Here is a 14,251-nt window from a genome sequence, read left to right as displayed (position 1 = left end):
GTCCAAACGATAGCCATTCGAAAGAAAACTCGTATTAAAATTTTTATATAAGAAGCTATAATCGATGTATCGCCCTTGAATAATATAAATTCCACAGTGAAGATGGTATTGAAGAGCTGAACTTAAATTGATATTAAAATTTTAAAATCAGCGTAGTGCCGTCTACTTTTGAATCAAAAAACCAATTTTAACCCGATTTGATTCATACCATATCCATAACATCTTGATCCTAATCACCCCTACTTCTCTTATCACACAATCTGCAATTCTCAGATTCGTTCGCTTTAAAATATATAAAACGATAACCTAGAAAGATATCAGAAACAAAATTTCACTAATATAGCGTTGGAGGTGCGCCATCAAAAATAAAAAAATCGTACTATACTCAAGGCCACAGATCATTGTTAGTGTCTATGTCTAGTTTTTTACCGAATATATGTAGCTGTAAATTTTTCCTATAATTCTTTAGAAATTTAGAGGGCATACTTTTATTCTACTAATGTGCCTCTGCATCAAAAATGGTTTAAATCGGGTCATCCCTTCCCCTTGTTCCTTTTCACCTTATACTAGGATTTTTTAACTACCGAGAGTTTGTCTATACTAATATTATAAAGAGGAAATGTTTGTTTTTTTTTGTTTGTTTGTGTCGAATAGGCTCCGAAACTACTAAACCGATTTGAAAAATTCTTTCACCGTTGGAAAGCTATACTATCCCTGAGTGACATAGGCTATATTTAGTTTAAAAACAATAGGGTTCCTTACCAAAACTCCGATAATGTAAAAAAATTCCAAAAAACGTTCTTTAATCGCGAATGCTGCGAAAACGATATAACAAAGTGATGTACTACACTTTTGTAGAACTTATCATTATCTACAAAAAACGTCGCGACATCATACCTCTAACTATTATAGTTTTGTCACAATAAGCCATTTTATATAAAAAAATTAATTAATATACCACTACTTGAAAAGGCTCTTTATTTATACCTTAGTATTAATCCTTATCGAAATAAATGATTTATTATTTAAGATCACTTCAAAACCTTTATATAACTTTTTGTATTATTAGATTCTGACATACCATTCAAAAGATATCACGAGTTAAAAATTTTGAAATTTTTGAATGGTCCTGTGCGGAATTAAAAATAATTGTCGCTTGATAATAATATGATATAAAAATGAATTGCTGTTCGTTTGTGCCGCAAAAAACAAAAACGGCCAAACCGATCTGGCTAATTTTAGTCTTGAAATATTCGTGGAAGGCCAGAAAAAGATTAGAAAGTGAGTAAATATGAAAAAATTTCGAGGAAGATAATAATAAGAGAATTTTATTCGAGTTGATAAGAAAAATATAAAAGAGAAAACAAAAAATTATAATTTGAAGGTTGTCATTGTTGCTTTGTTAAAATATTTTTGTTATTGTTCAGTTGTATAAGGTTGTGTCGATAGCCCAAAACAATTTGTAACAAATAAGGAAAGGCTCACTTCGGGTCCAACCGAACATTTTATACTCTCATAATTTATTGATGTAATTTTATTAAGATAACACACAATTTTACCTATATATTCGACATAAAGTCCAATAGAAGATCATCATATATAGTATATGAGGGCTGATGTAATTCCAGAACCAATTTTACTCATTTTCACCACCAAGGATAACGGGAATAGGGGCGACTTGGCACCTGTTAGTAGGCAAACATACGGCACATTCGGCCTTGAAATTACTCCTAAATTGCAAATGAACGAAACACCAATCAGCAAAATCGTCAAAAATAGCGCTTTAACGAACATTTTCCAAATATTCAAGAAGTCGTTGGAGGTACTGCACAGGGCTTTAAAAGATCTTGATTGTCGATGAACGTTTTTGGTGGAGAGAGGATTCTGTTAGCAGGTGATTTACGCCAGACTCTTCCAATTATTCCTGGATCAACTGTTACTGATGGGCTAATCGCATGCCTAAAATCATTTAATTTGTGGCGACACATAAAGAATTGCCAATTAACAACTAACATATGAGTGTTTTTGCAACAATACCAAATTGCGATTGTAGAAATAGTTGGCAGTTGACACCTCGATGGATTAATAGCATTTCCAACAGATTTCTTTCACTTCATTGACTCGAAAGAGAAGTTTTCCTGACATGAAACCTCAATATGATAACCATAAATGACTGATTGAATGACCTATATTGGTGGTAAAAAAAAAATATCGATGATCTTAATGCGACAATTTAGAATTTCGGTCCAAGAGAGTTGACACAGCTACTAACCAGGATGACGTAGTCAATTATCCCAAACTATTTAAAATTGCCTGTACTTTGCAATTAAAAGTAGTGTGAGTTGTAATCATGCTGCGTAACATAAATCAACCTCGAGTAATCAATATCGTCGCCGAAGCCAAGATTGGACCAACTTAATTTAATGTATACCTTAGCCACAAAAACGTGTGGCCGGGTCTGCTAGTATCATATATAGCGGTTTATATGGGAGATATCTTAAGATAACTTAAGTGAATGGATAATGGTATCGAAAATGAGTGAAATCAATCCACGTATTACCCAAGCTCCCATATACTATATTTAATGATTTTCGCTTTTCTGGTGGACTTTATGCCGAATGTACGGGACGAATTGTGTGTTCTCATAGTAAAACTACATAAATAAATTACGAGAGAATACAAATATTCAGTTACAGCCGAGCTTAGCCCTTTCTTACTTGTTTAATATAAAGTTCTGTCGAGATCTGCAAAATTGTAAAAACTTTTCGAATTGCGAGAGTATAAAATGTACGGTTACATCTTTATTTACTTGTGATTATAGGTTTTTGAATTAGCCGATTTCTGACCGAGTGAGCTTGCGGTTCACACTAGTTGCCAAGTTGTTCACTACCAGTACATTTGACTGTAAAATACACATATACACTAAATTGTCATACTGTTATTAAAACTGAATTTGTTGAATTTGATTTACTTCAGTAAAAGTCGAACATATTAAATGTATTGAAACGAATTGGACCGTGGAAAATAAAAGCGTTCAATAGCACTTGAAAAAGGCAAACCTGATATATCGCTGTAATGGCGAAATAATTAAAAATTATCATTAGGATATATGCTGGGCATTAAAAATTTAACGCTTTGACATTTTTGATAATCTATTAATGATTGTCTTCAAGCAACCATTTCTCGTACATTTATGTTGTGGTGAACAGCGCTACAGACAGACATATGCGGTGATATAGAACACAGCGCTGCTATAACCTGCAATCTATACTTCCGTAAACGTATATGTATATGTTTACGCGTATGACCCAAAATTGACTTTTTGTCAGGCAGTGATGTCCAGAGCTAATTAAATTTCATTCAAATGTACATACCCACATACATATGTAAGTATTCGAATCTAAATGTCTGCAGCATTCATTCAGCGTTGGGTGGTTGAAAAATGTATAAATCTTTTGACAAACACGCCTGATTTTTTATTCCAATGAAAAATTGAAGTTTGTATAGATTTCAAATACCATCACCGTAACCTTTTCCGATTGTTCGCAATCTTATCAGTTGATTGTAATTCGACAGATGCCCTAATTTCTGCTTCAACTTATCACATTTTTTGGGAAACTCTGCTTAAAAAAACATACGAATTTGCTTTACAATATAAATTTCACCGATAATCGCTGCATCCACAAACTCTGCTCCGCATTCAGCGTCTATGACAAACCGCCGGCGCTAACCGCTATAGAAACAGTTTTTGTCAGTGTGTTAATTTGATTAATTGTGACTCTTTGTTAGTTTGTTCGCGAATATCGGAAAGGGGTGGGTCGATACACGAGCATTGTTGTGAGTATCGCATCGACACAATAAAAAACCGGACGAAGAGGGATTATTTAGAATTAAATTTCAATTGTAGCTTTTTGGCGTGATAAGTGTAGCAGCCGGTGGTAAAGCTGGGAGGTGGTGTAAGGTGGACAGATGTAGGCACTTGTCAAAATACACACATGCATTCATTATCTTTGATGTGGTGTCCTCGAGAACTACCACCAAAAAGGGTAACACTTTTTTAAAGCGGCTATGAATAGTGGAGATATGTATCAATTTCAGTGTTGAACTATAACAAAAAAACCGAAAGCAGACAAGCACAGGTCCTCAATTAGTAGCGCACCGCTGAACTTGGCAGTATACACAACACTAAAGCTTCAGACATACATACATCCCTGCATATGTTCAATCAAACTTATAGGAAAACATTTAATTTCTAAATTTTAAATGTCCATACAACTTTTTTGATCACTTTTAAGTTTTTTCAATAACACTTTCCTAAAAAATTATCTCTCAGTATACACAGTGCAAACTTTTTATAGCGTGATTGCCTGAATTTAAGTTTACATTGTTCTTCATAGCACAATTTTAGAAGTAATTTTTAGATTTATCATTTCACGCTGAAACCAGTTACAAAAATATGAAAGTTTGATGAGTAGATGTGATGATATTGTCCGGTTAAGTGCTAAGTTTTCGGTAGCTACTAGAAATCATCGTCTGCCTTTACTTGTGATTTGAATATGCTGTGCTGTGATCTAACCAAGTTTATATGCATGTATATTCAAGTGTGCTTCAACCTAGGATAAGAATTTTTCGTCGTTTCAGATTTTCACACAAACCGTCTCTTACCCTTTATTTGTTGGATCATCACAAAGATAGTAAAACATCTTGCTGGGGTTTATGTTCATACCTAAATACAGTTGAAATTCGATAACCTGAACTTCTATAACTCGAAGTTCTCCATAACTCGAACTCTTGAATTGGCAATAGAAGTAAACTTTCATACAAATTACGTCCCATGACTCGAATTGGATCGGATTATAATGATTCGAGTTAGGGAAGTTCAACTGTATATGTATTCCAAAAATGCTGAATGTCCGTATCACTTCTAAGAGAGGGAGCCACAAGAATTGAGTTCATAACCTACGGATAAAAAGGCATTCCTTTTTTTATTTTTATGTAATTTGTTTCTTGCTTGATGTCAAAAAATAGTTGAATTCAGATTCGATTTAAAGATTCGTCACTTAAAGTGAATTTAATGTGAATTAAAAGCAACCAAAAATTAACATTTCAGACGATTAAAAAATATTAAAAATGTTAATTGCAAACAATAATCGTTTAGGTCTAAAATTTATATAATCAGGATGATCACAATGTACACTTAAACACTTTGTATATTGGGTAACACATCAGATGACACTTGTTGACGATATATAGGACATAAAGTTAAATAAAATGTCGAAGTAATTAAATTGGGTATATTGGAATTGATCGAAACACGCGGAACCAAATCGATCACGTTGTGATAGACGGAAGACATGTCTCCTGTGTTTTAGACGTGCGTACGCTCCGAGGACCAAATATAGACTCGGACCATTATCTGGTCGCAGCGAAGATACGCACCCGCCTCTGTGCAGCAAAGAATGCCCGTCAACAAACACAAGGAAGGTTCGACGTCGAAAAGCTGCAATCGCAACAGACACCCACGAAATACTCTACTCGACTTGCACTCTTGCTCTCTGAGAGCACTCATCAGCATCTCGGTATAAGGGAACTGTGGAACGGCATCTCAAACTCACTGCGTACCGCTGCAGCCGAAACAATTGGTTTTCGGCAACGACAAAAAACAAGCTGGTACGATGAGGAGTGCCGTCTCGCAGCGGAGAGAAAACAGACTGCCTACCTCGCAACATTGCAAACGACCACAACACGTGCGGGATGGGATAGATACCGAGAGCTGAAGAGGGAAGCGAGACGCATTTGCAGACAAAAAAAGAAAGAGGCCGAAATGCGTGAGTACGAAGAGCTTGAGAAGCTGGCAGACAGAGGGAATGCTCGAAAATTTTATGAAAAAATGAAGCGACTTAACGAAGGTTTCAAGACCGGAGCATCCTCATGTAGAGACCAAGGTGGTAATCTGGTAACCGATGTCCAGGGCATACTGGGATTATGGAGGGAACACTTCTCCGACCTGCTGAATGGCAGTGAGAGTACAACACCAGGAGATGACGAACCCGATCCCCCAATCGATGACAATGGAACAGATGTTCCATTACCCGACCATGAAGAAATTCGAATAGCAATTACCCGCTTGAAGAACAACAAAGCAGCGGGGGCCGATAGATTACCGGCAGAACTATTCAAATACGGCGGCGAAGAACTGATAAGGTGCATGCATCAGCTTCTTTGCAGAATATGGTCGGAAGAAAGCATGCCTGACGATTGGAATCTCAGTGTGCTCTGCCCAATCCATAAAAAGGGAGATCCCACAATCTGCGCCAATTACCGTGGGATCAGCCTCCTAAATATCGCATACAAGGTTCTATCGAGCGTATTGTGTGAAAGACTAAAGCCCACCGTCAACAAACTGATTGGACCTTATCAGTGTGGCTTTAGACCTGGAAAATCGACAACTGACCAGATATTCACCATGCGCCAAATCTTGGAAAAGACCCGAGAAAAGAGGATCGACACACACCACCTTTTTGTCGATTTTAAAGCTGCTTTCGACAGCACGAAAAGGAGTTGCCTTTACGCCGCGATGTCTGAATTTGGTATCCCCGCAAAACTAATACGGCTGTGTAAATTGACGTTGAGCAACACCAAAAGCTCCGTCATGATTGGGAAGGACCTCTCCGAGCCGTTCGATACCAAACGAGGTTTCAGACAAGGTGACTCACTATCGTGCGATTTCTTTAACCTGATGCTGGAAAAAATTATAAGAGCTGGAGAGCTAAACCGAGAAGGTACAATCTTCTACAAGAGTGTACAGCTCCTGGCGTACGCCGATGATATTGATATCATCGGAAGCAACAACCGCGCCGTTTGTTCTGCTTTTTCCCGCATGGATAAGGAGGCGAAGCGAATGGGTCTGGAGGTGAATGAGGACAAGACGAAATATCTCCTGTCATCAAACAAACAGTCGGCGCATTCGCGTCTTGGCTCCCACGTCACTGTTGACAGTCATAACTTCGAGGTCGTAGATAATTTCGTATACCTGGGAACCAGCATCAACAACACGAACAAAGTCAGCCTCGAAATCCAGCGCAGAATAACTCTTGCCAACAGGTGCTACTTTGGACTGAGTAGGCAATTGAACAGTAAAGTCCTCTCTCGACGAACCAAAATCAAGCTCTACAAGTCGCTTATCATTCCCGTCCTGCTTTACGGTGCAGAAGCTTGGACGATGTCAACATCAGATGAGACGACACTAGGAGTTTTCGAGAGGAAAATTTTGCGCAAGATTTATGGTCCTCAGAACATTGGCAACGGCGAATACCGCAGACGATGGAACGATGAGCTGTACGAGTTATACGACGACATTGACATAGTTCAGCGAATAAAAAGACAGCGGCTACGCTGGCTAGGTCATGTTGTCCGAATGGACGAAAACACTCCAGCCCTGAAAGTGTTCGATGCAGTACCCGCCGGAGGAAGCCGAGGAAGGGGAAGGCCTCCACTCCGTTGGAGGGACCAGGTGGAGAGCGACCTGGTTACACTTGGGATCTCCAACTGGCGCCGAACTGCGAAGGAGAGAGACAGGTGGCGCACTATCGTCGATTCGGCTATAACCGGCTAAACGGTTGCAACGCCAATCACATACATATTGGAGCTAGATCAAATTCTGGACTTTCTTCCAATTCTGACACCAGGGGGGTTACTCTGTAAGGCGTTACGATAGAAATGCGTTACGACAGCGAATTACATTACGAAGGGAAATCGGTACTCTGGAAAACTTTCGAATTGTAGAAAATGTTGAAATATTTTTTCGTTCACATATTTTCAAAAAAGTTTACATTACTGCCAGAAAAATATGAGAATGTAAACAAATTCAAGAATAGAAAAGTCAAACACGTATGGAAAGCCAAAGTTCGGGTGTAATAAAAAAAGGCATTCTTGCAATGATTCTTAAATACAAATATACATTTATCAATCGTACATTTATTCTTAAACTACAATTTAATTTCGGTGGCTTACGTCTACAATTTGTCTACCGGCAGTTGTAGTTGAATGTTCTTTATCAAGCAGGGAACTAAAAAATTTTTCTTCGAGAGTATATCTTAATGTAGTTCCTTTAGACTTGTCAAATGTTAAAATCTCCAGTGATTATTACATTACATTATACATAATGCAGTTCTGCAAATAAATCTCTGGCATAGAAATAGAATTCTATAAAGTACCAAAAGATTAATGTTTGAACATTTAAAAAATCGAAGAGATGACAGATAGACATCCGGATTTCAACTTTTATCGTCATCTTGGTCATTTTGATATATATGTATTCATATAACTCGTTTTAAAAACAAAACCATTATACTCTATGTACAACATGTTGCGAGGGTATAAAAAATGTACAATATAAAGAATCATAGTTTACATACATACATACATAATTCAAATTGTAATGTGTTTTAAATTAATTATTGGAATATGCGAATGAAGCCAAAATTACTAAACGTTCTAGGGATCAAATGCAAAATGTATAATTAGATTATAGTTCATAAATATTAAAGTTTATTTATTTAATAAAGTAAATTATAGTATTAAAATTCATATTTATCCTTATGTTTCTATTTTTGGTCATTATTTCCTATTAAAGTCATTATTTTAGTGAATAAAACTACAAATATACCTTATTAACTTATATTTTTTGTTCATTGCGTTTGCCAGTTTGATATCGAACGAAAATTTCGTAAAACGCATGAGTTTGAAACTCGAAACGCAATACAGAGTATCTTCATGGCGAAGGGAAAAACAAATGCGTTGAACGAAATTTACGATTCGATTGTCGCATTTACAGAGTATTGTTTTTGCGTTTGCGAGTATTTTCACTTGCTCAACGCCTTATGGAGTAAGCCCCCAGATCACGATATGGCCTAAAAAATATTTGTAACGCCATGTCCGATATTAAATGGTAAAATATGAACATATTAACGGTGCTGGTAGAAATGTTTTGTATCGATTTCATCTATCTTTATTAGGAGACCGTATATTCATTAGAAAAAATCACTTAGTTTCCCCAAATTAGGTTCAAAGCCTTGCATGAGCTTCTGAACTATGGAATTTCACCAAAACGTGGGAGTTATCACGCTAGCTGTACCATGTTAGAATAACAAATAAACGTTAGGTATACAAAATTATTATATGGCTAACTGTTGTGAAAGTATACCACCGTTAGAGTTGAAAATAAGTATATTGTACGAAAAAACACGTCCTGCGATTTGTAGCAGGGTCAGAAGTCGTCAGATGGGAACTTAGCATATGGATGAGCATTAAAACATTTATCACCTTGTATTGGAGTTAATGCATTTACGAATGTAAACCCTGATATGCACATCCATACAAACTTATAACATAAGAATATTTAAATGACATTTGCATTTGCATGCAATGTGATGTACTTTAAAACATGCCCACAATTTTTTCTTATTTTGTTATTTTTTTGTATAACGGTCTAATGACATAGCATCAATTACACCGAAATGGACGCCGAAAGGGTTAAACAATTAAACTAGTTTTGGAAAAAGTTTTGCACCTTTTTAATACATTAGGGTGGGCAATTTAGAATATGCCCTTATTTTTCTTTTTAGACACATAAAACAAAACTGTAATATACATATCTCGTTATGGTTGGTAAGAGCAGACGGCATATCCTGTAAATTAGAATATCAGCAGTAAGTGCCTTGTGAGTACCATGACATATACATATGTTAGTTTTTAATTTTCGGTTTATCCACAAATTCATGGTCTACCCTAATAATACTATACATAAATGTTATTTTTTGTTGCAATAATAACACTTGTAAGCTTAACCCTAATAATATGCTTCATGAGTGAAAGGGTTGAACAGGAGATTTACCGTATCATTTAATTTAAAGTGTTTTACATTAATTCACAGCAGTGATATCACACATTCGACAATCAGAACTAAACCAGAAATAAGTTGATGTTGATGCGGATCGTCATCCCTTATGGATTTTAATTTTGGATGATCTTATGCAAAGTAACATGTAGCAGTGTACTACGGCAATTGCAAGAACACGTTGCATTCAAGTAAAGTAAATCTACTTGGGTCAGAGAGTACTTCGAAATTAACCATATAACATACATCTAAAATATGTGTCCATATTTGCTTGGCGATTACTTAGACAAGACCACTTACTCCAATTCTGCAAACATAAACCTTTATATTTTATTTACATCCTTTTCATCCATGCTTTTATAACGATCATTTAAACACGAAAATTTGGTGTAAAGATAAAAGTTGGCCCATCATCGCAATATAAATATTGATTTTGTAGTCTGGAGAGGCTTTATTGCTACTAAATTTCGTTTCACAGAGTTTTATTCGTGGATGCTTATGTGGGAGTCCACTATTTTGATGAAATTTCTCTTTCTTCTTATTCAACAATTTCGTCCTTACAACGTCCCATTATAGCGAAATATTGATATGAAGATTCAGTTTAGTGGCATTGAACAGTCCCAAATACTGCTCAGTTGTGGGTTCACGCAACATTCACTCTACACAGAACTTTCGCATATTCAAATATGAATGAATGTCCAACACGTTTATTTTATAATATTATAGTATCAGCTAACCCGAGCAAAACCATTTCGTTCATCGTCTTCGATGCTTTCGATCCTTTACGAAATTTAGAAAATCACCAACGAAAGGACATTTCCCCTGGGGCGTAGATCGGCATTCCAAAATCACTTGTTGGTATTAACAGCATTTCGATAAACATGTTGCTTCATTGACTATCTAAAATTGTAAAGATAACAGGTATCCTGTTTTTAAATACTCAAACAATTGTTATTCAATAAGCTAATTGTCATGAAGTAGTGAAGATTAGATTACACCACAGCACAAATTGATTCAGTTCTACTGGCATACTCTCATATAAATGATACGAATAGTCAATTTATATATATTTAAGGTTTTTAATCAGAAAATATAGTTTTTAATTTTTTAAGTTCATTGTAGCAAACTAAATTGAAGGTAATATCAGTAAAAGAAAAACTACTTAATTACAATATAGTCAGTTAGTCGCTTGCAACGAACAATTCAACAAGTAAGGAAAGGCTAAGTTCGGGTGCAACCGACACCCACATAAATCCGTTCACATTATTAGAAGAAAAATATTTCCTCTGAATAAAATTAAGATACCTGAGAGATTTACGAAATTTTCGGTGAAAAATTACCATGGGGTACTGATTTCTTCATATTCGATATTCGGGGCTTTGAAAAGTTATAGTCCGATTTCGACAATTTTTTCACAGGTGCCACAGATCATATACAATATTGATGTAAATATTATAAAGTATACAGTTCCTTATGTATATATTATAAAGTGAAGGAATAAGATGGAGTTCAAAATTGAGTTACGTGGGAAGTTGTCGTGGTTGTGAACCCATCTATTTTCCACACGTGTCGGCAGTATGTCAAGAAAATATTATATACCGAATTTCATCCGAATCGGTCGATTAGTTCCTGAGATATGGTTTTTGACCCATAAGTGGGCGATGCCACGCCCATTTTCCATTTTGTAAAAAAATCTGAGTGCAGCTTCCTTCTGCAATTTCTTCTGTAAAATTTAGTGTATCTGACGTTTTTCGTTAGTGAGATAACCCACTTTTAGTAATTTTCAACCTAACCTTTGTATAGGAGGTGGGCGTGGTTATTATCCGATGTCAACTATTTACATACATGGTGTGTGGTGGGGTACGTAAGAGAAAGAACTGAAGAAAGTTAGGTTTATATAGCTTCATTGGTTTGCGAGATATATACAAATAACCGATTTGGGGGCGGGGCTACGCCCACTTCTCCAACAAAATTACATCCAAATATGTCCCTTCCTAGTGCGATCCTTTGTTCCAAATTTTACTTTTATAACTTTATTTATGGCTTAGTTATGACACTTGGAATAACCAATTGGCGCCAAACTGCCAGAAGGAGGGAAACGTGGCGCGCTGTTTTGAAGAAGAAGAAGTTAAGACACTTTATGTGTTTTCGATTTTCGCCATTTTGTGGGCGTGGCAGTGGTCCAATTTTGTCCATTTGACCCTCTCACGACCCCAAGGAACATGTGTTCCAAGTTTCATTAAGATATCTCAATTGTTACGCAAGTTATCCGTTGCACGGACGGACGGACGGACAGACAGACATTCGGATTTTGACTCGCTTCGTAACCCTAATCATTTTGATATATATAACCCTATATCGAACTCGTTTAGTTTTATGACTTACAAACAACATGAGAACAAAGCTTTGACACTTTCTTAATAACACGATATAGGTTTATGAATATCAAAATGATCAGGATGACGAGACGAGTTAAAATCCGTCTGTCCGTACAAGCGATTACTTGAGTAAAAATTTTGATATATTAATGAAACTTCAGGAATTACATCATCTTTCTTATAATGTTTTTTGTTTTCTAGTGGACTTTGTGCCCAATACATGAGTCGAGTTGCATGTAATTTTAAGGCGTTTTAATAGGGTGACATTTTTTGTTCTTTAATCATGTAATAATTTGAGCACATTCAAAAAGGTAATGCAGCAAGTGTGTAATGTTGAAATATAAAAAGTCACCATTCGAGAAAAGAATAGAAAACCGCTTAATAACATTAAACAAATAAATTGCGAGAGTATAAAATGTTCGGTCTCACGCGAACTTAGCGCTTCCTTTCTTATTTTTATTTCTGTTTCTCCATTATTTTGACAAAGTAGGGGAATTTGTTTACAATATCAAATGACAATTTAGAGCTGGCAAAATATGTCTTCCAATAATATGAACTAAACTTGAGCAGACATCGATTATAATGAGTGGAATGTAAGTTTTCAAGAAGTTTTCAGCGAAAACTGTGATTTCGTTTGACAGATTTTGCATGGATGAAAACAACAAAACAAGTTTTCGTACGAAAACCCATTTTTTCTATGAAAACAACTTTTCAATGTCGGCCCGAACATAGTATAACATCAAGCGAAAACGGTCGTAGTAGAATCGCGGGGAATTGGCAGTCAGGAAGGTTTTGCTATATGCTATATACCCCCCTACGGCCAAAGTTGTAAAGATTGGGACCGTCAGAAGAAAGAAATTGCCTAGAGCGGTCAGCCAACATGAGAAGAGTTGTGCTCCATCTGGACAACAACAGGTCACACATATTGATTGATAGTGCATAGCTTCGAGAACTTGTTTGGGAGGTTATATTGCATCCATCGTATAGTCCACGCACCTAGTGATTATTACCCGTTCCTATCTATGGCGAATGATTTGATTTGTGAAAAATTCGCCTCAGTGGAATCTTTTCATAATTTATTTCTTTGCTAATAACAAGAAGGGTTTCTATAACAATGTCATTATGAAATTATCTTCAAAATCTCAACAAGTTGTTAAACAAACTCGAATCATTCTAACTGTGTTTAATAAAACTATCAGTTCAATGTAAAAGTAATGAATTTCATTTTAATAAATTTTATATTATTAACGCTTTAAGGAAAACAAAAAAGTAAAAGACAAATTGATTTTAGTGATATTCGAAGGAAATTAATAGAATTGTACAAATATGGCCGGTGCCGATGCTGAATTATTAGACTGATACTGTCGATTCATTGGTTAGCCTCTCGATTTATTCATGTAAATACTATCAATAATACGTTATTTTAAGTAATAATTTCACAAACTACTATTTATATATGTACATATCTTTGATATGCTGAATTATTTAAATTAAATATATGATATATACATATATGTACATATATTTTAAAAATACCATCTTTTTCAATTTCTGAAACCCTAGTTCTAACCAATTTCCCACAGTAAGCGTTTTTGGTTAACTCTCAAACTTCTTGATAAATGATGGTTTAAAAACATTAAAAGTTCATGAGAAATTCATATAAACGTGAACGTCTGACACCATTAAATGATGACTGAGAAAAAATATCAATTATTATTAATTGATCGCTCATCAGTAGTGTAAGTGTTTTATTATTTAATATAAAAGGATTTACAAATAAATTTTATTTCGAATTCACGCTAAATATATTCCTAAACAGAAAAGTATGCCACCTTAACCACATGAATTATAACGGCTGATGATATGAAACGGAAATAAGACAGGGTTGAATTCCACTTGCTACACGGCGGGGGAAAATTTCGTTTCCATTTTTTGTTTACTACGTTTCAATTCCAAACACATGTTCCTGTGAAAA

This window comes from Zeugodacus cucurbitae, chromosome 3 (genome assembly GCF_028554725.1).
Source record: "Zeugodacus cucurbitae isolate PBARC_wt_2022May chromosome 3, idZeuCucr1.2, whole genome shotgun sequence".
NCBI classification, from domain to species: domain Eukaryota; kingdom Metazoa; phylum Arthropoda; class Insecta; order Diptera; family Tephritidae; genus Zeugodacus; species Zeugodacus cucurbitae.
This window is presented reverse-complemented; position numbering follows the sequence as displayed.